At 38.8% G+C, this 26,338-nt stretch overlaps 1 protein-coding gene across 2 annotated transcripts in view; it reads right to left on the reverse strand.

Moving 5' to 3' along the window:
• The window catches only part of SOCS5 (suppressor of cytokine signaling 5), a 67,365-nt gene extending 42,698 nt beyond the window's left edge, over positions 1 to 24,667 (reverse strand). Inside the window, exon 1 of one of the 2 annotated variants that reach the window (XM_044772365.2) lies at positions 24,486 to 24,667. The gene's annotated coding sequence lies outside the window, so the exon portion shown is untranslated. Of the gene's footprint in view, positions 1 to 24,134; positions 24,359 to 24,485 lie in introns of those variants that run through there. The other variant, XM_044772364.2, reaches the window with a different exon arrangement.
• Between the last annotated feature and the right edge of the window lie 1,671 nt (positions 24,668 to 26,338).

Below are 26,338 nucleotides of genomic sequence, written 5' to 3' on the forward strand. Positions count from 1 at the left end.
TAACCAAAAGTCATTTATTTAAATAAGTGACCAACCTATCTTTAACTTTTCCTTTAATTTCAAGTCACAACAGCACTTTAAAAAAAAAAATTATTGAGGTCATAATAGTTTATAATATTGTGAAATTTCAGGTGTACAGTATTATTTGTCAGTGACCATATAAATGTGCTCCTTTAACCCTTATGCTCACCACCCAACCCCCTTCCCCTCTGGTAACGAGTAAACTGTTCTCTTTGTCCGTGTGTTAGTTTATCTTCCACATGAGTGAAATCATATGGTGTTTGTCTTTCTCTGTCTGGCCTATTTCACTTAACATAAGACCTTCAAGGTCCATCCATGTGGTTGCAAATGGGATGATTTCATCTTTTTTGTGGCTGAGTAGTATTCCATTGTATATATACCACATCTTTATGCAATCATAGGAACTTGGGTTGCTTCCACTTCTTGGCTATTGTGAATAATTCTGGAATGAACACAGGGGTACTTAAGTCTCTTTGAATTGGTGATTTCAAGTTCTTTGAATAAATACCCAGTAGTAGGATAGCTTGGTCATATGGTATTTCTATTTTTAATTTTTTGGGAAATCTCCATAGTGTTTTCCATAGTGGCTACACCAGTTTGCATTCCCACCAGCAGTGTATGAGGGTTCCCTTTTCTCCACATCCTCTCCAACATTTGTTATTTTTTGACTTGGTGATTATAGCCATTCTAACACGTGTAAGCTGATATCCTAGTGTAGTTTTGATTTGTATTTCCCTGATGATTAGTGATGCTGAACATTTTTTCATGTGTCCATTGGCCATCTATATATCTTCTTTGGGAAAACGTCTGTTCATATCCTCTGCCCATTTTTTGATCAAGTTGTTTTTTGTTTTTTTGTGTGAGGAAGATTGGCCTTGAGCTAACATCTGTTGCCAATCTTCCTCTTTTTGCTTGAGGAAGATTGTCACTGAGCTAATGTCTATGCCAGTCTTCCTCTACTTTATGTGGGATGTTGCCACAGAGTGGCTTGACAAGTGGTGCTAGGTCTGCGCCCAGGATCGGAACCTGCAAACCCTCGGCTGCCAAAGCACAGCGCATGAACTTAACCACTATGCCACCAGGCCAGCCCTAGGTTTGTTGTTTGTTTATTTGTTGTTGGGTTGTATGAGTTCTTTACATATTTTGGAGATTAACCCCTTGTGGGATAGGATGTATGTTTTGAAAATATATTCTCCCACTTGGTGGGTTGTCTTTTCATTTTCTTCCTTGTTTCCTTTGCAGTGCAGAAGCCCTTTAGTCTGATGAAGTCTCATTTGTTTATTTCCTCTTTTGTTTCCCTTGTCCGAGGGGACATGGTATTCAAAAAGATCCTTCTAAGATGGATGTCAGAGAATGTACTGCCTATATTTTCTTTCAGGAATTTTATGGTTTCAGGTCTTATCTTCAAGTCTTTGATCCATTGTGAGTTAATTTTTGTGTATGGTCTACTTTCATTCTTTTGCATATGGCTGTCCAGTTTTCCCAACGTCATTTATTGAAGGGACTTTCCTTTCTCCATTGTATGTTCTTAGCTCCTCTGTCGAAGATTAGCTGTCTGTAGATGTGTGATTTTATTTCTGGACTTTCAGTTCTGTTCCATTGATCTGTGTGTCTGTTTTTGTAACAGTACCATGCTGTTTTGATTACTACAGCTTTGTAGTACATTTTGAAGTCAGGGATTGTGATGCCTCCAACTTTGTTCTTTTTTCTGAGGATTGCTTTAGCTATTTGGGGTCTTCTCTTGTGCCATACAAATTTTAGGATTCTTTGTTCTATTTCTGTGAAGAATGTGCTTGGGATTCTGACTGGGATTGCACTGCATCTGTAGACTGCTTTAGGTAGTATGGACATTTAAACTATATTTAGTCTTCCAATCCATGTGCATGGAATCTCTCTCCATTTCTTTATGTCATCATCAACTTCTTTCAATAATATCTTATAGTTTTCATTGTATAGGTCTTTCATCTCCCTAGTTAAATTTATTCCTAGATGTCTTAGTCTTCTTCTTGTGACTGTAAATGGGATTATATTCTCCTATTCTCTTTCTGTTAGTTCATTATTAGAGTATAGAATATAACATATTTTTCTAAGTTGATTTTGTACCCTGCAACTTTGCTGTAGTTGTTGATTATTTCTAATAGTTTTCTGATGGATTCTTTAGGGTTTTCTATATATAAAATCATGTCATCTGCAAATAGTGAGAGTTTCACTTTTTCCTTGCCTATTTGGATCCCATTTATTTCTTTTTCTTGCCTACGCTCTCTAGCCAAAACCTCCAGTACTACACTAAATAAGAGTGGCAAGAATAGGCACCCTTGTATTGTTCCTGTACTCAAAGGAAGGGCTTTCAGTTTTTCCCCGTTGATAAGACGTTAGCTGTGGGTTTTTCATATATGGCCTTTATTACATTAAGGTACTTTCCTTCTATACCCATTTTATTGAGAATTTTTATCATAAGTGGATGTTGGATCTTGTTAAATGCTTTCTCTGCATCTACTGAGATGATCGTGTGGTTTTTCTTCCTCATTTTGTTAATGTGGTGTATTACATTGATTGATGTGGAGATACTGAACCATCCCTGCATCCCTAGTATGAATCCAACTTGATTATGGTGTATGATCCTTTTAATGTATTGCTGTATTTGCTTTGCCAATATTTTGTTGAGGATTTTTGCAGCTGTGGTCTATTCAGATTCTCTATTTCTTCTTGATTCAGTGTTGGGAGGTTGTATGAGTCTAAGAATTTATACATTTCTTCTGGATTATCCAGTTTGTTGGCATATAGTTTTTCATAGTATTCTCTTATAATCCTTTGTATTTTTGTGGTATCTGCTGTGATTTCTCCTCTCTCATTTCTAATTTTATTTATTTGAGTCTTCTCTCTTTTTTTCTTAGTGAGACTGCTAAGGGTTTGTCAATTTTGTTTGCCTCCTCAAAGAACCAGTTCTTTGTTTCATTGATCCTTTCTACTGTTTTTTTGTTGTTGTTGTTTCAATTTTATTTATTTCTGTTCTAATTTTTATTATTTCCCTCCTGCTGACTTTGGCCTTTGTTTGTTCTTTTTTTGCTAATTTAATTCTGTTAGGTGTAGCTTAAGATTGCTTATTTGAGATTTTTCTTGTTTGCTGAGATGGGCCTGTATTGCTAGGAATTTCCCTCTTAGGACTGCTTTTGTTGCATCCCACATGAGTTGGTATAGTGTATTTTCATTTTCATTTGTCTCCAGATATTTGTCGATTTCTCCTTTAATTTCTTCAATGATCCATTGGTTGTTCAGTAGCATGTTGTTTGGTCTCCACATCTTTGTCCCTTTCCTAGCTTTCTTCTTGTAGTTGATTTTTGCTTGCATAGCATTATGTTCAGAAAAAATGCTTGATATGATTTCAATCTCCTTAAACTTATTGAGGCTTGCCTTGTTCCCCAACATATGGTCTATCCTTAAGAATGTTCCCTGTGCACTTGAGAAGAATGTGCTTTCTGCTGGTTTTGGATAGAGTGTTCTATATACATCTATTAAGTCCATCTGGTCTAGTTTTTCATTTAAATCCACTATTTACTTGTTAACTTTCTGTCTGGATGATCTATCTACTGATGTAAGAGGGGTATTAAGGTCCTCTACTATTATTGTGTTGTTGTTAACATCTTTTAGGTTTGTTAACAGTTGCTTCATGTACTTGGTGCTCCTTTGTTGGGTGCACATATATTTATAAGTGTTAAGTCTTCTTGGTGGAGTGGCCCTTTTATCACTATATACCGGCCCTCTTTGTCTCTCATTGCCTCTTTTATCTTGAAGTCTACTTTGTCTGATATAAGTACGGCAACACCTGGTTTCTTTGGTTTGCTATTAGCTTGGAGTGTTGTCTTCTCTCCCTTCACTCTGAGCCTGTGTTTATCTTTAGAGCTGAGATGTGTTTCCTAGAGGCAGCATACTGTTAGGTCTTGTTTTGTTTTTTAATCCATCCTGCCACTTTGTGTCTTTTGATTGGAGAATTCAATCCATTTACATTTAGAGGGATTATTGATATATGGGGGCTTAATGCTGCCATTTTACCACTTGTTTTCTGGTTGTTCTGTATTTCCCTTGTTTCTTGTCCCATGTATTTTGGACTCCCAACTCAGTTTGGCAGTTCTTTATAAGGGTTTTGTCAGTTTTCTCTTTATTTACCATTTGTATCTTTGTTCTGATTATTTGTTTAGTGGTTACCATGAAGTTTGTATAAAAAAATCTTCATAGATGAGATGGTCCATTTTCTGATAGTCTTATTTCCTTAGTCTAAGCTGATTCCATCTCTTACCTCTTCCCCTTCTAAGGTGTTGTCACAACTCATTCCATCTTGTTTTGTAAGTTTGTGGTTAAAATGACGAGATTATATTCATTTTTGATGTTTTTGTTCCCTTTATCTTGAATGTTATAATTAAGTGCTTGCTAACCTGTGGTGACAGAGAGGTGCGATTTCCTGATTTTGTGTGCCTATTTATCTCCTTGCTCAAGGCTTTGTAAACCCCTTTTTTTTCTTTCAGGTATGAGGTCCTTCTTGATCATTTCTTATAAGGTGAGGGTCTTGTGGCAATGAACTCCCTCAGCTTTTGTTTATCTGGGAAAGTTTTTATATCTCCATCATGTCTGAAGCATATTTTAACTGGACAGAGTATTCTTGGCTGAAAGTTTTTGTCTTTCAGAATTTTGAATATATCATTCCACTCTCTCCTAGCCTGTAAGGTTTCTGCTGCGAGATCTGCTGAAAGCCTGAGAGGGGTTCCTTTGTAAGTTATTTTCTTCTGCCTTGCTGCTCTTAATATGTTTTCTTTGTCATTGACTTTTGCCAGTTTTACTACTATCTGCCTTGGAGAAGGTCATTTTACATTGATATAATTAGGAGTTCTATTAGCTTCTTTTACTTGTATTTTGAGCTCCTTCCCAAGGTTTGGGAAGTTGTCAGCTATTATTTCTTTCAACAAGTTTTCTGCCCCATTCTCCCTCTCCTCTCCCTCTGGAATACCTATAATCCTTATGCTGCATTTCCTAATTGAGTCGGATATTTCTTGGAGAATTTCTTTCTTTCTTTTTAGTCTTAGTTCTCTCTCCTCCACCTGAAGCATTTCTATATTTCTATCCTCCAGATTGCTAATTCTGTCCTCCATAATATCAGCTCTATTATTCAGGGATTCCAGATTTTTGTTTATTTCATCCATTTTGTTTTTCATCTCCAACACTTCTGATTGGTTTTTCTTTATAGTTTCAATCTCTTCTGTGAAGAATTCCCTTTGTTCATTAATTTTATTCCTGATTTCATTGAACTGTCTATCTGTATTTTCTTGTAACTTGTTGAATTTTTTATGATAGCTATTCCAAATTCTCTGTCATTTGGATTGCAAATTTCTGTGCCTTTAGGGTTGATTTCTGGGTGCCTGTCATATTCCTTCCGGAATACTAATATATTTCTTCATACTATTTGATGGTATGAGTTTGTGCCTTTGCATGGTGACAGCATCTGGTTGCAGCTTCCAACTGCCACCGCTGGAGGAGGTGGTCAGGAGTTGTGTATGCTGAGTCTGCCGCAATCCCTGGCATCTGTGCCTGTCCTTAGAATCTATGCTGACAGGGCCTGTCTGCAAATGCTGGCCAGCTCACTCACAGCTGCTGCTTTTCTAACATATGTGCGGACTCTGGCTGTCCAGCAGAACTGGAGTGCCAGGTGGGGGGAGGGACGCTTTCTTTCATGTGCACAATCCCAGGGGTGTTCTCGCTCTGCCCTTCCTACCTGCTCTCCTGAGGTGCTTGCTGGTCGAAGACACCCCTGCAACAGCTTAGCCACTGCTGTGTGGGGCTCTCCCATAGGCTGTGAGGGATTTTGGAGGGCAAAAGTGTTCCAGAGGAGAGCTGCCCTTCTCCCCTCTTTTCTCAGAGCCATGTGCAGTCCCACACCCTGGGTAGTTGCCACTGGGGGAGGGAGAGGAGATCTCCTTACCTCCTTCCATTTCCTCCTGGGTCCAGCACCTCAACCTTCAGACACATGGCTACATGGGTTTCTTGGATGTCTTTTGTGTTGTGTGAATGTCCTCTGTTGGTTTATGAATGTCCTTTTCATTGTATCTTAGTGGGGAGAGTCTAAGGGAAGAACTCACCCCGCCATGAGGCTGACGTTACTCTGACAACAGCACTTTTAAACTCTTTTAAATCTTCTGGGGATATAAGCTTTAAGTGGCAAATCTGGCTATTTCTAGAGCTGAAAGTACATTAAAATGTAAAGTCTGGTGTAATTAAAAAACTGATAACAAATATGCACCTATTGATCAACAAGTTAATTACTGAAAGCTTAAAATATTCCAAGCCCTAAGGGTCACACAAAAGTGATCAAAATGGTAGAGGTCCTCAAGAACTTAGCTGAGGAGACAATACAGACCCATGAGATAGACACCAGAATTGTAAATAAGCAAGTAGTATGTGGAACAATTAGAGAATAATATCTAAATAGATGTCAAAACATTCTTTAACTAGTCTCCCATATAAGTCAAATGGCAACTCAGAAGAGAAAATAAATTCATCTGATGGAGTGAGGCACTGGGATACAATGAAAAGAAGAGTGTGCTAGAGTCTAGAGACCTGTCTCAGCTCTGCCATTAAAAACTCTTGAGGAAGTCCCAACTGCTCCATAGTGCCTAGTTAGTAGACATGGTACCTGACACAAAAAGGAAATTTGTTCATTTGCCTCTGATTTGGATTTGGCTATGCAAGGAAGGAGGGGCAGGATGGGGTTCCTTCTAGAAGGGGCTCACTCAGGATGTCTGTAACTCAAGATGATGGCAAGCTCACTTAAATTTAATACCGCCTTCCCAAAATCATGTGAAAGAAAGGATGATGACACCCAGAAGAAGGAGCTGGCTGCTCTTCTTGCCTCCTCCAGAGCACAGACTCATACCAAGGGCCTCACTGTCCTGGGCCCAGCTGTACTGGCACCTCACAGTCCCAGGGACCCCCATGATGCAGCAGCTGTTTGGCTTAGTTTCAGGCTGGTTCTCTGGATCTCAGTAAGCTCATCCAAAAGAAAGGGAATTGGATGAGGTCCTTTACAACATCGTAATCTACAAAAATAATAAATTACAGATATTAACCATAGAACACAGACTGTATGTCAGCTGAGTAAAATCAGTTTATTACATCTGTTATCTGGACTTTACTTGCTTCTTTTACAAGAAATATCAAGCTATTTTAGAAACGCCAAATTGGAAAAGCAAACACTACTAAATTCCTTAAAAGAATGATTCTTACCGTAGTCTCAAAATATCAAAATGGCTAGATCTCATGTAGAACATAACCTACGCAAAGACTCATTACAGTTCTTCATGAGATTGAGTTAAATTTTACAACTCAGAACAACAATATTCTTGTAACTCAAGTAGTATTAGTACCTCTACAACACCATGTGCAGCAAAGCTCCCACCAATGTCTGCAGGGAACAACAAAAGACCAAGAGTGCCTTTCTTTCTTTTTCTTTTTTTTGAGGAAGATTAGCCCTGAGCTAACATCTGCTGCCAATCCTCCTCTTTTTGCTGAGGAAGACTGGCCCTGAGCTAACATCTGTGCCCATCTTCCTCTACTTTATATGCAGGACACCTACCACAGCATGGCTTGCCAAGCGGTGCCATGTTCGCACCGGGGATCTGAACCGGCGAACCCCAGGATGTCGAAATGGAACGTGTGAACTTAACCGCTGCGCCCCTGGGCCGGGCCCAAGAGTACCTTTCTTAACTTCCAGACCTCAAATCCTGAAGTAAAATAAAACAGATCATCTTAACAATTACTGAACAGCAACATGGGCTAGGCCCTGTGCTAGTCACTTCACATGCATTACCTAACTTAGTTCTCTGAGGTAGCTAGTTATTATCATGGTTTTCATGATGAGGAAATTGAGGCTCAGGAGGTTAAGGAATTTGCCCACAGCTACAGAGCCCTTTGCAAAGCCTAAAAATAAGGTTTCCAAAGAAGAATGTACCACTGTCTTGAGCCTTCAAGACCAACACACACTGATCAGATGCAATCATTCACATCCCTTTGGTAGATGCAGCCCTACAATGAAACTGTGGGTAAGTTAAGAAATTAATTTTGTTTCCATCTCAGCCTTCAGTAAATTTGCTTAGCGTGAAATCAGTTCCCATGACCCAACTGAGCTTTTGGATCTGCAATTGCTGAGGAACAGACACAAGACTATTCAAGTTAAGGTCATTCTCTGAGGTCTGGTATGAATGGCACCTCCCAGGAGGATGTGTCTGTCTTTGTTCATTAACCACAACATTCCTTTGTCTCTTCTTTTGAATATTAACTTTCTCCACTGGATTTCTAACATGTTCTATATATAGCAAAAAATGTGAAGCTGAGTCACTAGAGTGAGTTCCTAAAGAACACCAGGTCCATATACTTAAGATGCCAAAGACAGAAACAGCAAATATAATATTTTATTGAGAAAACTAAAGATAATGACTTTCATTCTTTTCTTAACAACCATGTCTGCAAGAAGGTGGGCAATAACAGTGCTTGAGAAAGCAAGACAAAACTTCTTTAAAAAAACAGCTTTAGAAAAAAGAAAAAAGGAAAGAAAGAAATATTAATTCTTTTCAAGTGCACAAAGAAGTGCTTGATAGAAACGCACTATTTTAAACTATGAAACATGGGAGACTGCCTTAGTTTGGAAAAAGCTTAGGATATATACTATACATATAGTGTAAGAATAAATGTCTCTTTCACTAAATGTAAACCAATGAAGCTCAAGCTAAAGTATCTGCAAAAATAGAAAAGGGCATAATCGACATGAGAAAAACTAAAATCACTTAAATCCTCTTCCCTCATCCTCTCAATCATTAATTTTATCAGAATCTTAAAAATTAAAGTAAGTTGTTTTTTGGATGATTATGAACCTAGAACATGCTTATTGTAGAAAGTGTGAAAAACAGTATATGAGATGATCAAAAAATAACTCATAATCTAACTAGTCAAAGTTAGCATATTTTATTTTATATCCTATCTTTTTAATAAATGTTTCCTTTTTAAGAAACTCGTCTCATCCTACTTTTTTCATTTACTATATTGTGAACATTTTCTTATACCTCATACCCTTAAACATCCTCATGATTTTTATCACTTGCCAATTATTTTTATTATAATCAGTATATTAAACAAAAATTTTAAAGAACATGATTTATAATGGTTTTATACTATTTGTTTATATGGCTGTAGTATAATTTAATCATTTATGAGGCTTCCAAATTTTTAACATTATAAATAGCACTGTAATGAATAAGTAATACACACGCCCACATACAATGTGCACATCTCTTATTTCCTTATAATAAATCCCTTAAAAAGGAATTTTGGGTAAGGGGTATGAACATTTTTAAGAATACTGCCAAATTATCATTGTAACAGATTGAATGTTTGTGTCCCCCAAAATTCATATGTTGAAATCTAATCCCCAATGTGATGGTATATCGAAGTGGGGCCTTTGGGAGATAATTAGATCATGAGGGTGGAGCCCTCATGAATGGGATTAGTGCCCTTCTAAGAAGAGGCCAGAGAGCTAGCTAGCTCTCTCTCCATCATGTGAGGACACAAGAACTCTGCAGTCAGTGACTCACCAGAACTCAGCTGTGCTGGTACCCTGACCTCAGACTTCCAGCCTCCAGAACTGTGAGAAATAAATGGCATTGTCTATAAGCTACTTGTTGTTTATAACACCATAAGTTTATAGTATTTTATTATAGCAGCCTGAGCTAAGGTAGCCATTTAGAAAGTTGTACCAATTTATGCTCCTACCAACAGCAGGTATTTGCCAACACTTGATTCTTTTTTATGTGAGAGACCTATTAAAGCACGCAGTCTATGACTTAATGATTCTAACCTCTTAGGCTTTTTCCATAATCCTATTTCATAAGCTTAGAGAAAAATCTTTTATGAAATAATATCTCTTATAGTAAATAAACATTTATCTGTGGTTGAGCAATTTTTCCAGTGTTGCTTTTGTTTGACAAATTCACCTCTGTTAAATTTAAATGCTTTTAATTAAAAATAGTATGAATTGCATAAATCCATTTTAAAGATAAAATTATTCTTCTACGTGTATATCCGCAATAAGAGAGGTCTGAAATGATGAAGATAACCACAATACACTCTAGGCTTTGGGATACTGAGTTATTTTTCTTTCTTTTTTTCAAAACCACCTTCTTTGTATCTCTCTACATGGCTTAAAAATTAAAGTATGAGCTGGCAATTTTTTAAATGAAGCCATACTCTAAAATGTATGATATACCAAAAATTATAAAGAGTTTCTAAAAATAAGAAAAATTAAAATTAAATTCTACACTTTCATTTCCAGTTATGATGGAGTAACTGGTACGGGGCTAGACCTCCTGCTGTAAATTGACCATAAAACTCAGCAAAATATATGAAATATTATTTTCAGATGTTGCATAACAGGCAGCACAGGACTATGATTCCTGAAAGAAAGGAAACAAAGACTCATGAATGCCCTGGCTTTCTGCTTGCAGCGCAGGGAGGGGAAACCCAAAAAGAACACAGAGATCTCACCAAGCTGAGGAAACAGAACTGGAAGTTTGAGGCTACTGAAGTCACTGTAATTTAAGGGGCAGAATACAAGAAAGAAGGGAGCTGTGGAGAGACAAAGTTTTGGAAATCTGTAGAGAGATCTCTTAATTCTTTGCCTGGAGACTAAGCTGCATATGCACATGGCAAGACTTCACGAGGCCAGACAAAGAATAAAATCTGAGGAGAGAACCACCACGGAGAGTGAGGGGAACAGCTACCTGGGCTTGCAAAGGTCTGGAAAATGTTCACATCCTGGGAGCAAGAGTGGAGAGACCTCACTGAACATGACATGCACTTGACAGAGACTCCAGAAAGGCCATGCCTCTGTATTAGGGCTCAGCTAGCCTAGAATAAATAAACTTGCTGAAAACCAAAGATAAACAGAAAATCTTTAAGCAGCCAGAGGGGAAAAACTTCTCCTCAGAAACAACTTAAGCTAGAAGATACTGAAATAATGACTTTAAAGTGCTACAAGAAAAAACCGCTGACAACTTAAAATTCTATATCCAGCATAAATATCCTTCAAAAATGAAGGCAAAGGAAATAACAAGGTCCAGAATTGTCCTCCTGCCATAAACAAGTAGAAAACTAGACAAAATGAGAGACAATTGTTTTCCAGACATTGGATAACAGGCAGTGTAGAAACCTGATCCCTAAAAGAAGGGAAACACGTGAGGTGGACCCAAAGATTGCTCCATCCTTCTGTCTGGAACTATAACACAGGGAGAGGGAACCCAAATAGTGAAAATAATCTCACTGAGTTGAGGTGACAGAGATGAGAATTGGTGGAGTCTGAGACAGCGAGAGTTTGCAGGGCATATTACCACAAAGGAAGAAACTAAACAGAAATGCTCCAAAAATCTGCAAAAGAGGTCTCCTTGAGTTTCTGGCTAAACACTCTCTGCATATGTGTGGTGTGTAAATCTATGAGGCTAGACAGAGAAAAATCTCCAAGAAAATAACAAATCCTGGGAAGCTCTCAACCAAACAGCTTCCAGAGTTCACACAGGGCCAGGATCATTCAGTCTCCACCAGTAAGGAAGAATAACCTTGATAAATATGCGGCAATTAAGGGAGACACAAGAAGGGGCATGCCTCAGTAACGGGCCCAAACTAGCCCTTAGATGAAAGCTATTCTAGAACCACCCAAAACTAAAACCGAAAAAACCCTGAAAACAAAACTCAAAAGATCAAGCTGATCTACAAATAAATTAACTGCTTGCTGAACAAAACAATACTCAAGAAAGGAAAAAAAAACATCAAGACACTCAACATCCTAACTCCATAAAAAATTACCAGACATAAGAAAAAATAAGAAATGGTAACCTATAATCAGGCTCCAGAAATGGCAGGGAGAAAGAGAATTTTAATACAAGGACTTTAGCTACTAAAACAGCTATTAGAAAAGAGTTCAAAGGCTTAAAGGAAAACATGAATATCTCAAAGATAAAAAGAGAAAAATCTCAACAGAGAAGTGGAAATTATTTTTTTTAAAAAAACACCAATGGTAATACTAGAACTGAAAAAAAGAATATCTGATACAAAAATTAACTGGATGGGCATAACAGCATATTAGACAAAGGAGACAAAAAAAATAAGTGTAGTTGAAGACAGGGCAACAGAAACTTTTCAAACTAAAGGAAAACAAAAAGAGACTGGAAGAAAAATGCAAAGAGCTTCAGTGACTGGTGAGTCAACAGTAAGTGGTCAAACAAACGTGTAGGACTGGAGTCTGAGGAGAAAAGAAACACTTGGGAATTTAAAAATTTGAAGATAGCTGAAAACTTTACAAATATGATGAAAACAATACACCCACAGATCCAAGAAGCTCAATAAACCCCAGGATAAACACAAACAAAATCACACCAAGGGGCATCATAAAAGAGTTCCTGAAAACCAGTGATAGCAAATCTTAAAAGCAGACAAAGAGAAAAAGCATATTACATATAGGGAAACAAATGTAAGAATCACTAAAGAGTTCTTGTCCTATGAAACTATGCAAATAAGACAACAGTGGAGTAACATCTTTAAGAATGCTGAAAGGGGGAAAATCCCCTGAAAACCCAGAATTCTATATCCACCAAAACAACTTTTAAAACTGAAGGCAAAATAAGAGAGAGAGAGACAATGCTGAACTATAGGAATTGTAAAAGGAAGTTTTTCAAGCAAAAGGAATATGATACGAGATACAAACTTGGTTCTACACAAATGAAGATCTAAAAAAATGGTTAAATGAAGGTAAATATTCAAGACATTTTTCTCATTTTTAATTGCTCTAAAAGGTAACTGTCTGACAAAAGCAAAAAGGACAGCAATGGGGTTAAAGCACACATAAGATCAAAATGTATGACAAAAAAGCACAAAAGATAAGAGAAATTGGGAGTGTACCATTATGTAAGATTCTTACATTACATATGAACTAGTATAATATTACTTGAGGACAGAAAGTTATTAACTGACTAATAAATTATAAGGACTGCCACTAAAAAAATCTTAAGAGAAATATAAATTATAAACCAATAGAATAAATAAAATGGAATCATAAAAAATGACCCATCCAAAAGCAGACAGAAAACAAGGAAAAAAGAATAGTAAACAAATAGTACAACAGTACATTTTAATCCAACCATATCAATAATTACATTAAGTGTAAATGGTGTAAACTAGTGGTTGGCAAACTTTTTCTATAAAGAGTCAGAAAATATTGTAGGCTTTGAGGACCAGATGGTCTCTGTCCCAACTACTTAACCTTGCCACTATAGCACAAAAGCAGCCATAGACAATATGTAAATGAATGGGCATGGCTGTGTCCCAATAAAACTTTATTTACATAAACAGGCGGCAGGTCGAGTCTGGCCAGCCAGCCAACTTGCCAATCCATGGTTTAAACATACCAAAATAAAAGAGATACTGTCATAATGGATAAAAAAAGCAAGACTCAATTACATGCTGTCTACAGGAAACCCACTTAAAATATAATGCTATAAATAGGTTAAAAGGAAAAGAATGGAAAAAGATACATCATGCAAATATTAATCAAAAGAAATTTTAATATCAGACAGAGACTTCAGAACAAGGAAAATTACTAGGGATAAAAAGAGACATATCATGATGACAGAGGGGTCAATTCATCAACAAGACTTAACAATCTTAAATGTGCATGCACCCAACAGTGCTGTACATGAAACAAAATCTGACAGAAATGAAAGGAGAGATAGACAAATCCAAAATTGTGGGCAAAAACTTCAACTCTCCTCTCTCAGTAACTGATAAAAGAAATAGACAGAAAATTAGTAAAAATACACAAAGATATACAAGACCAACCTCACCTAAAAGATATTTACAGGACACTCAGCAACAGGAGAATATACGTTTTTCTCAAGTACACATTGGTTGTTTTATGGCCCAGCATTTGGTGTATCAAATCAAATGCTGGGCCATAAAACAACCAAAAAGCTTAAATGGCTTTAAATTTAAGAGTATGTTCTCTGACCACAGTGGCATTAAATGAAAACACAGTAACAAAATACTTGGAAAATCCCAAATATTTGGAAACTATTTGGCAACACTATTCAAAACAATCCACAGGTAAAATAAAAGTTACAAAAGAAATTAGAAAATATTTTGAATGGAATGATAATGAACATTCATAGCTTTAAATGATCAGTTTTTTAAAAAAATAAACTTTAAAATCAATGACCTGAATTTTCACCTTAAAAGCTAGAAAAAGTAGCGGAAATTAAACCTGAAGTAAGGAGGAAGGAATTAAAGAAAGATAAAAGCTCAAATCATGAAATAGAAAATAGATAAACCACAGAGAAAATCAACAAAACCAAAGTCAATTATTCGAAAGGATTGATACAAGTGATAACCCCTAGCTAGACTAATCAAGGGGAGAAAAGGAGAAAATGCATCCGATATCAGGAATGAGAGGGAACATAAGTACAGATCCTACCAACACTAAAAGGAAATACTGTTTCATAAAATGTGTAATTAATTTTCAAGCTAACAAATTTGACAAGTTAGATGAAATGGACACATTCCTTGAAAGACACAAATTACTAAAACAGGCATAAAAACAAATGGAAGTCGGAATAGTCATATCCTTTTAAAAAGTGAATCCTTAATTAAGAACCTTTCCACAAAAAAAACTCCAGATGGCTTCACTGGTGAATTTTATCAAACATTTAAGGAAGAATATCAATTGCACTCAAACTCTTCCATTAAAGAGGGAACACTGCTGCTAGGCATGTAAAATGGTAAATCCACCTTGGAAATTGTTCTGTCAGTTTCTCATAACGTTAAATACACACCTATCTTATAACCCAGCAATTCCACTTCTAGGCATTCAACCACCAGGAAAGAGTACATGCATCACAAAAAGTTTTGTACAAGAATGTTCATGCAGCTTTAGTTACAATAGTTGAAAACTAGAAACAATCCTTTCTACAATGATAATAAACAAACTACAGTATATCCACACAATGGAATACTAGTCAGCAACCAAAAGGAACTAACTATTGTTACATGTAACATGGATGAACCTAATTTTAAACAAGAGCTTTGTATAAGTTTTATGCCTAGGAAAGTTTGGGAACCACAGTTACAGAAATACATACATAATAAGAAAACAAAAAGGGAAAATATAAGGGATTTAGGTAGTATATAAATAAATCAGTGCTATATACATCGTAAACTATATATAATAGTTGTCATCTTCCCTAAGTGCTTACTTGCTATTTAAATCAGGTTACAATACTCCTCTCTTCATGTTCAATTTTCTACTTATGTGCTTCAAGGAGTTCCAATTCCAAATTTTAGTCTTCAGTCACCTAACTACCCTAGTTTCTCATTAATCCCAACTCAAACTGTGCATTTTAGATACGCAATCCTGTTCACCAGTCCCTTTGCTTTTTCTTCCTTAATGTTCTGCATCCTTGGTACCGTTTTCCCCACCTCTTAACAATGTTCTTCTTACTTTTCACTGCACAGCCTTGTCTTTCTACCTCCTTTAAAACTGAACCAAAAACTCATCTTTTCCACTAAGTGCTAAACCACCTCAGATTCCTTCCAAATTCCCTCAGCACTTGAAGATCTTGCTCCTAATAGATGTATTTATTTTATGGAATTTGGACATCTCTTCTTAATGACTCACCAACTCCATCCTCTGGCTTAGAGAGTAGAACCTTTGGGAGAGAACTGAAAAGATTACAGTCCTCTTCAAGGTTCTTTCTCCTGCTGTTTTTACTTTTCCATCTTGGAGTGCATTCTATTTGCCAGAGCCTTAAGCTCTACAGGGCTGGAGGGATAGGAGAGAAAGAGCAGCAAAGAAATGGTTAATTACAGCTGCTCCGGACTAGGTTTTAAAGAAGGTGAAAAAAGCCTTTAGGCTTCAATATCTGTTCAGACTACCTCACCAGCCCAAGGAAGCAAATAGGATTCCAAAAAGAGAGTTTAGGTGAGGAACAGGGAAGTGCATTTGTCTATGAATTCCGTGTCCAGTAGGATGTCCAGACAGGATGCAGTACAGTTTCAAGGACACTAAAATATTTCGGGCTTTCTGGCAGAAAACATCTCTATGTATTTGTAAGGCTAGGTGGTAGGGGTTTGACTGGAGGCAGGCAAAGGTAAATATTTAAAAATGTCTGCATTCTTGAACTAAGTGCAAGTATTAGCAGTTACTCTTTGTTCTGCATGCATTATCGTTTAGGAATTACAGGCATTATTCATCTAATTTCACAACTTTCAATTATAAACTTTTTGCCTTCCAAATAATTTCTATAAATCTGACCATGCTCCTGAGCTAGACCCATTATTTCCAACTGATATCTTGAACATGCTATTACTTATCTAAAAATTAACTACTTATCTGAAAGCAAACTCAGGATTTCCCCTCTCTCAAACCTGCGCGTACCATTCTACTGCCAAGTCAGGAACCTTAGACTCATCCTCAACTTTTATCACCTCTAAACACTAACCAAGTCTGGAGGAGTTAAACTCCTAAACATCTCTGAAATCAGTGCTCTTGTTTCTATCCCCACTACAAATTCCTTAATTCAGATCATCATAATCTCTTTTCTGAACTAGGGCAGAGCCTTAAATGGTATCCTTGACATCCAGAAGCCAGAGACAATGCCTCACTCACCCTGCCAGACGTAGTACTTGGTGAATAAATGTCTCCAGCCTCTACTCCTCCAGACGATTCTCTTACTGCTATAATCAGTTTTCTAAAACACCAAACTACCTGTGTCACTTCCCCACCTGGAAAACAAAATAAAAACCCAAGCTTCTAGGCTGGCATACGAGACTATTCACAATTTGTTCCCATTCTACCTTTGTTCTAGTCTGATTTCCTAATTTTCTTTTGCACTCATTTTGACAGACCAAACTTCACCCTTCTCCTTAAACACACCACGTCCTTTCATTTTTAATAATCTAGAATAAACAGTAACTCAGTCAAGCTTATTTTATTTTTATGAGTACCCTTATACTATTTAAAGCCATTAGCTAAACCTGTACAGAAGTAATGAGTGAAGAAACAATCAGACAATACAGCCAACTCTCAATTAGCTTATTTTCATAGCCTTATTAACATGGTCAGTGTAGACCAAATGGAAAAGTGAATAAAATGTTTCATCTACCTGCTAAGCTTCTTCCTTACAGTAAAATAATGTTAAAAGTTTTCAGTTATACACCTATTAACCTCCTTTTCATTGACAGGCACAAAGAGAACTATAATTCAATCTTTTTCTCATGTATCCTTTCCTTTCTTTCATCTTTAACACTTCCTTCCTGACTTCTGCTGTTTCTTCTCCTGTACTTTTCCCCTCCTGCTACCTAAGTCTTGACAGCATCCTCTTCGTTCACCCTTCACAAGAACATTGGTATTCCTCCATCACTCTTATTGATAGAGAACTTAAAAGTTTACAAAACACTTTCACATATACTTACTCAAATTTGAGGAAATCTGCAGTTCAAAAAAGTCCAAAGATTCATCTAACATACTGCTTGTTCCTTCTGCCTAGAACTCCACGACCCCTATTCACCTGCCATCTCTTAAGACACAGCTCAAGCCTTCCCCTCCTCCCAGAGCAAGGATGTCATGCCTGTTTCAATGCTATCCTAGTGTTTCCACACCACTATTTTATACCACTAGAAGAATCCAGGTCTCTGGCCTCCTATTCTGGTGTCTTTTCTACCAAACAATATTTTCCTTATTAACTCATGTTATCTTTATTAATGCCCATTAATGATCCAGCATTTTACAAAGTCAACAGGAAAAACATTTTATGGGCAGCCAGCACTGATTTATCCATCTTGAGGTAAAAGTGTACACCAAAACATCCCTAGCTTTCCTTAAAAATCAGGAATTTAAGGAATGTCTCTAAATCCTCTCAAAATATCTAGATACTATCTCTGCGGTAATGACATCCAAAGCTGCCACAGCAAAGGCGTAGAACAGCATTTTGTAAACCCTAAATTAACCTATTACAAGTTTTAAAAGATGCCTCCTCATATCCTGCGAAACATTTAGGATTAACAATCAAAAGACCAGGGCCTTAGTCCCATCTCCCCCACATACTGGCTGACTTGGGAAAGTCACAACCTCCCTGAGTCAAATTTCCTCTGATAAAATTGGATAATGTCACCTACCTTTCAGAATTCTTAAGAGAATTAAATGAAAGAGTGACTGACAGTCACCTAGCCTGGAACATAACAGTCAAAAAATGGTAACCCCTTTTATAATTATTTTTATCTACAACATCATTTTTGCTTTCAGAACCATGCCCGACAACACTCAACATGTTCTTGGACTTGTGGCCCAGCAGCAACTACAGTAAATGCCTTCAAGGAAGTTATCTCCATGACTTCTGGATCCCCTTCCTGGGTCACAACTCAGGTCCTATAAATATAATTTGGAATATCTCCTCCTAAATGCATTATCTTGTTCTCTGCCACACGAAAACTCATCAAAGGATGTTCCTGTAGCTTCTTCTTGTTGGCTTGGCTTTTAACTACCTGGAACAGCACACAGAGTCAGCTGCAAATCTGGCAACTTTCACTGCCGGTCTATCTTTTAAATCATTTATAAAAATGTTAAATACAATTGGTCCCAGCACTGATCACCGAGGGTAATGAGGTTGGACTGTTGTCTCACGTTAATAACCAAAGTCAAAGACTAAATAAACAATTAGATAAATCAGCTTCCCTTTGGCTATATGCATCTTTTAACCCTTAAAAAGGCACTTGGACTTCTCCTAAAACATTATATTTAATGTTTAGCAAGCTTATCCTTTAGCTTTAGAACATACTTCAGCATATTCCTGATACAAAGACGTGTTAATCTTAGAACCCAGGATCTACACTAGGGCTAAACTCCTGCAAAATTCTGGTTTCTCAACATTTTTCTCTATCCAACCTCCAATTATTATCTTAATTCTCCTTCCTCCGACTACCCATCATATATGCAGGCTTGAAGTTCAGCTCTCAAATCATTTCCATTACAAGATTCTATCTTTCATGATCCATTTTAAGTGTATATATTATTTAAATAAGCTTCTATCCTTTCCAACTGCTTGAAATACAGCATATCAATACCTGATTACCACCTCTAACTGAAGAATTTTCCTCAGAATAGAAAGACTGGATATTATTCCTGTTACAGTAGTCTTTAAATAAAATAAGGAAGTCATAATTTGAAGACAACCCCAGAGCAGATAAGCCCATTTCAAAAATAATTTTTTCAAGATTATCTTCATCATTGCTTCCTCTTATTTGCTTTAGTGAAAGATTACTGTATGAAATCTCATCAAAATAAATGTAAATTTAATTTTGGCGTTAAATAGCATATAACTAAAATGCTTACAGACTATTAGAGAACCTGTGGAAATATATTCTCACTATACTGTATTTGGCAATAGCATCATTATGGTCTCTCTCAAGTCGTTCCTTAGAATTTTTCGCCCACATGGAGAATAGAGGCAGGCAACCAATTCTCAAACTACTCAGATGTAAATTTATTCAACATTAACATGAATCAACAGTCTAGCCAATTACCCTTCAAGATTTCTGTTCTAACCAGATTCAAAAAGACCTTTTCCCTCCTTAAAAGTAGGGTAGTGGGCTAACCCAATATTAAGTTGGACAAAGCAAATGATTCATATTTTCCCTCTGTCATTCTCTAACATCTACAGTAGTTTGCACGGTCTATATCTACTCAGTCCATGTATCCATGAGTTTTAAATATGAATAAGAGGCAACTGATAATGCCATAATTATTTTTAAATAGATAAAGAAAATTCCAACTTAATGAAAAATTGAGCAATGGTTGGTTATGTTTCATTATAACATGGTATTTCTAATGTCTCTTGAAATCATACTTAACTAAATATTTTATTCACATAATTAGATTATGTAATAGATCTAAAGAAAAGATCTACATGTCTAAGTTCTACAAAATTCCTAAAAGCATGTCATGAGTGCAAAAATGTCTAATAAACTGTAATAATTTCATAATCTTTATTATAGTAGTTAATGAAAAGAAGCTCAGGAGTTGGTCATTCTCAAACATTAAAATTCTTTATCACTGAAAGAAAAATATGACCCTGGAAACTTGATGGCTCCATGTAACTCTCTTAGCCCTGGTAGCATTGCTTCAGACTAAATGAATGACCCTTGCATCTAACAGCTGAAGCACCAACAGGATGCCTGCCTGAGATCTAAAACAAAATAGCAAGAATCTATTACTGGCATAATAAAGATTTCTTTGAGCTATAACTTGTTTCTGATTTTAATCTCTAATCTGTAAAATGGACTCAATTCAATGGAACTATAAAATAAGGACAATTAAAAAATATGTGATATACATTTAAAAAATAATTGAAATTAAAGTTTTAAAAGAGGCATTAAAAAAGTAAGCTCATGTGTGACAGATGGTAAGAAATTACATGTTGTTACAGGAGGTAAAGATGTTATAGTAGGAAAGACCACAAATATGCATGAGAATGAAAGTTACGAGGACTATAAACCAAGAGTTGCTCTAACAGCAATAGAAGAATCTGATAAGGCAGAACCAAAGAATATCCAGGAGAAGAAATCCACCACTGTCACCATAAAAAACATTTGCTAAACCACATGTTCATGACACTAATTAGACCCGAGTTACAATAAATTAAAAAGAACAAAATGTTACAAAATTGGAGTTCCACAAATTTTATCACTAAAACCTAACAGTTTAATGAATGAAGTCATCAAAATATTCAAGGTTCAATAATTTTCCCATGGTTCCACTGGAAGGAAAGGGTTGCAATTCATAACAGACCTTATAAATTCCTGGTTTCCTCATCTAAGCTCACCCAGTAGGTCTCCAGTACTCATTGTATTTTCAATAGCACACCTACAAATCAATAACTAACATTTTGGTTCGAAAATAATGAGACAGCAACAAGGGTCTCTCAATGACCCTTATTGTTTCTGAGAGTCAGAAAAATGGACACATTCACTCTAACTTGATATGGACACCTAATCAAAGGTCCAAGGTGAGCAGAGGAAGGAGGGGGAAAAAAAAGGGCATCATTTGCACTAAATGTCTCTTAAGGCAGCTTATTATTTGATCATGTATTTATCCAGGAATTTTTTGTAGCCTCAAAGTGCCTTTGTTAATAGCAAGAAAACAAATGGGCATACAACTGCCTGTATATATGTAATGAACCAGAAAGAATAATGTCTAACATCTGTTGCACCCTTAGTATGCGCTAGGGAAGCACTTTTAACCCTCATGATTACCCTAGGAGGTAGGTACTTTTATTACCCTCACTTTACAGATGAGGAAACCTCGGTACACAATGGTAAAATCACCTGCTAAAGATCATTATGTTATTATGCGGCTGAGATCCAAATCCAATCTTTCTGTATTACAACTATCATAGAAGTTAAGCTTTCATAATCATCATGTAATTCTACTTCTCTTTTTAAAGATATGAAAATGCATTTTAACATAAAAACCCTACACTTAACGAAAAGAATAATTTTCACATAATCGATTTTGAAAATATACGAGCCTTTTGATTTCTGAAAATCTTTTAAGCAACTAAGTTTTAGCATAAAATTATAGAACACTAGCCCACTCTAAGAAGTTCATCTAATATTTTAATCTAGATGAGTTTGCCTCTTTCCACTGAGAGGCAAACAGCAGCACTTCCACTAACAATGCAGCATATTGTTTTAAACTTTCGATAAAAGCTCATCCAGTTTTACATCATTTCATACATAAAAGTAGTCAACCCAAACTTCTCCATCCTTAGAAGGGAACAGCATCACAAATAATCCAAAAACCATTTATACTTGGCACTGGAGTGCTTTAGAAATAAACAATGTGAACGTGATAAAGTAGAAAAATCCTGGACTAGAGTGCAGAGATCTGCCCACGAATCCTAGCAATTGAATCCCTTCCACTACTCTGGGCCTCGATTTCCTGATCTGCAAGACAATCATCTCCATGGTCGACTCTTCCAATTCTAAAAGAAATGTGACTCATACGCATACATCTTTTTTCCACGCTTCCTATTCTTGTTCTGTTTAATTATTACCATCACTTTGCATACATTAAGTACTATTTTTGTTTGGATCTACAAAAGGAGAAAACAGCCCATTCTAAACAAAAGGAATAGGAGAAAGCCTTCCCCACCAATGATTTGCCATAGATGAGTCTCAAGGTGAATAATGTAGAAGCTATTATAATGTTAAAAGGTGTTAGGTTTCAATATTTTAGGCTACTGTTTTGTGTGACAAGTATACTCTCCCTAAGGACGAATAGTAAAATTCAAGGACAATAGGGAGGAAAAAAATGTAATTATTCATTAGTTATTCAGGAACTAAGAAGGCGCCAACCAAAAATTTTAACACCTTTTTGCAGAAATGTTTTCTCTGACTGATGAATTATATTAAAGGGCAGGATATGATGTACAAAATTTTCTTAAATATGTTTCAGTACCCCCTAAAAAAAGAGCTTTCATTTTGTAAATTGTGAGGAATTAGTAAGATAATATATATATGATTAAGAAAATATTAAAGATTCAAGATCTAGCTGTGCAATTCTTAGCTTCCTCTTCTCAGTGACATGAAGAACCTCCACCGGCTACCAAGAGGTGGTTCTGTGGACTGCCACTGCCTAACCCTGGTATGCATTTTCAATGTTCCTAACCCATTCTCAAGAGTGTTATGCAAATACAAGATTTTTAAAATTAAACTAAGCATCTGACATTAAGATTCCCAACTGTTCCCAAAACAACCTGATTTTAGTACTGCTTTCTACAGCTGCTAGCTTAGCAACATCTTCCCAGTTCAACACTTCAAAATTATCTTAAAACTTCTACAGAATTTGTTGTTAAATTTTGCAGTGACCTTGTAAAGAAACAATTAAAACCTAGGGAAAGCAAGCATGGGAATTACTTACTGATCTTGTAGGATAAAAGTGAGTGGCAAACTATAATGGTATAGTCCAGTCTAAACGTTAAATTGGGAAGTAAGCCACCGCTATAGCTGGAGAGACCTGAAGAAAGGCTCTTCAGCAGATGGGAAGGCTGCCCCAAGAATTTCAAGGTGCACTTATGAGAATTTCCAGCAAAACTAATAACTGGTAAAATACCAAACACATATATACATTTTAAAATAAAGGAGAATTCACAAGGTCCAGCAGCGAGCCACCTTTTGGTTGGAATGCCAAAAGAAAATGTCAAAAATTACCTCGTGACTCCAATCCCCCAGCCTTTCAAAGTTCAGAACCAAGCCAAGATGTGTACTTAAACTGTTTCTTAGCATCCTTCTTTAAATGCTACTCCGTCTCCGGAAAGTCACTTCGCTTCAGCTACTTGAATGCCCAAAGCCCAACACCAAAGAATCTTAGGACCCCAAGCCGTTGCACAGGAGTCTTCCAGCGCCCGCCTCCGCATCCCTTTCCAGCTCGGGTTAAACCCCAGAGGTGCTCCAATCACTTCTCCCATCCAAGCTCCCCAGTTCCCTCTCTCATCTCCCAGTGGACCTCTTCTCGTCGACCTTGAGGACCCCCAGATTGGAGTCTTAGAGCCCCGAGTGACTCGGTCGGTGCCTCCTTTCCTGCAGCGCGCGCAACAACCCCACAGTCTCCAGTAGCCTCCCCCCCGACCCACCACGACCCCCATCACGAACGCACTCATACTAGCCCGGGGCGACCCCCTTTCCTTTAAATGCCCCCCGTTCCCCCACCAGAAAAACAACTGTACAGAAATGCACCGAGAGCCTACTAAGCGCAAGTTCCCACTACGCGCGGCGCCGTCTGCACGGGGCTCGCGGCCGGGCTCGCCGTCCCCCGCCCGCCGCCCTCTTCCCGGCCAGAGGGCCGGCGCTGCCTCCGCCCGGGGTGTGGAGGCGCCGGCCGGAGGCGGACTGCGCTGGGCGAGGGCACCGAGGGCCGGAGAGGCGGCCGCCACCGGCAGCGCGGGGGCCGGGGAGCGGGCCAGGCCGGCCGCGGGGACACTCACCGGTCGGGGCGCGCGGGGCGGCCTCATCCAGGGGCACCTGCGGCCAGGCAGGACCGGCCCGGACGGCGCAGTCACCGAGAGGGCGAATCCGCCCGCCCGCCCGCCGGTCCCGTCCGCCGGTCCCGTCCTGTCCCCTCCGACTGCCCGAGCGAGCGCACTCTCGCTTCCTCCGGACGGAGCCCGGGGACCCCAGCGCCGCCGGATGCCCCCGCCAGGCCCCCACCCCCTTCCCCGGCCGCCTCCCCCTCTTCACCCTTTTCCCCTCCCCCCTCCCCCCAACCCCCACCGGAATGGAAAATACCTCCCGGGGCGGGGGGCGGCGGGGGCACGCCTCTCTGAAGGGCAGCTTACCGTGACCAATAGCAGGCGGGGCTCTGGAGGGGCGGGATTCCTAGCGGCCAATCCGGAGGCATGTAGGTGAAGGCCGAAGGAGGGAGGCAGGGAGCGAGAGGGGGGCGGCCCAGGAGTCAGGGAGGTCCGGCCGCTCGGGTGCGCGCTGTGCGCGGCTGCCATTTTGGAATCGGGCAGCTGCGACGGCGGCCCGGTCCGGCCCGGGGGAAAGGGAGGAGCCAGTCAGGTGGGAGAGAGCCGGTCACGTGGGCTTGAGGGGCGGGGCAAATCGGGCTGCGGCCCGAGGGGAGGGGTCGGCGGGGGCGAGTCACGGGGGCTGAGAACGGTCACGTGGCCGGAGAAGGGCCATCGGTGGGCTTGGGGGCGGGAGGTCAACCTGAGGTGGGAGAAGGAAGAAAGCTTTGTCCCTGGTTTCAACTGTGTTAGGGAAAAGGAAAAATGATGAATGGAGGGCATGAGTGCCGGGTCGGAAAATGTGAATGAGTCTCCCTAGCTCCCTCCAGCGTGGAGCCTCCCCGTTACTAAATTCCAAGATCCACGGGCAAGTGGACACTTCGTTTAATTCAAGTACGCCCGTCCCCACTCTCAGCTGTCACGAGACTCACCAGATCGGATGGAGGGGTGTTCGGCTCCCACTTTTAGCCTGCGCTTTATATGGAAGGGCCCCCGCCCTAGAAATGGCTGAAAGGGTGGAAGCATAGTTGAGGCATTGTGACGCTGCCAGGACTCTTTCCATCTGGCCTTTTGGAAACCTTGTCGTCATTCAGAAAATTACCGGCCACTTCTGTGCTGGACATACCCGTGATCGTGTTCCAACGCCTCCAAACGTGAAAAACTTGCCTATGAGACCCTGTCTAGCTCTCATCCTTGTTTCAATTCATGCTTCAAGTACTGCAGGCTAAGTTACACTGCCCACTAGTCCACCTAAAGTGCTCCTCTTAAGGTTACCAGTAACGTTCGTGAGACTGAGTTCAAGGGTCACTTTTTAGTTCTTATCATATTTGATCTCTGTTGCAAGTAGATTCTATAGACTTATCCTTGAAGCTTTTTCTCCTCCCCAACGCACCCCTCACCCCCGTTTCTCTGAGACCATAAACCCTCAGATCGTCTTTCTCTTCAGTTAAGCTTTCTAAATCTGTTCTCTCTTGGCTCTTTGAGTCCCAGGATCTGATCCTCAGTACGTACGTGGTCATTCTACTGCACGCTAGATGATCTAACCACTTTGATGGCTGAGTGTACCTTTAATGAGGTCCCTATCTGCCTGTGTAAGTGCTTTTGGACATCTCCACTAGAACCTCATCGTGACACATCCAAATCGGAACTCAGATACCCTCAGAAGTCCACAAAACCTCCTCCTTCTCCTCTGTTTCTTATCTTCGTTGGTAACATCACCATCCATTCACTTAGCCAAAACTGGAATCTGGGAGTAATTCTTGGTGCTACTCCCTCAATGCTGTAACACCTCCCTACCCCTTCTAACTTTGTTGTGTTGATTATAATTACTAAATGCCCTTTCCTCTCCATTTCTACAGCCACTGCCTCACCTGGACCATTTATTCGTTAGGCCAATATTTACTAAGCACTTTATTATGTGCCAGGCATTGTTTGAGATCTCAGGATATAGCATTGAACAAAACTGATGAAGTTTCTGGACGGGGTGAGACAAGAGTATATGAGTAAAGTAACAAATAAGATTATTCAGGGGGTGATAAGTGTATGAAGACCAAAAAACAAAGACAGAAAAACCTACAAGAACCTCCCAAAGTTGCCTGGCTCTGCACCTCAGCTCCCCAGCTCCCCTCCCCACCCATCCCTTAACACACTCAGACCTTCCCATCCTTTCTTCTTAGAAA

The sequence above is a fragment of the Equus asinus genome, chromosome 6, assembly GCF_041296235.1.
Source record: "Equus asinus isolate D_3611 breed Donkey chromosome 6, EquAss-T2T_v2, whole genome shotgun sequence".
In the NCBI taxonomy this organism is placed as follows: domain Eukaryota; kingdom Metazoa; phylum Chordata; class Mammalia; order Perissodactyla; family Equidae; genus Equus; species Equus asinus.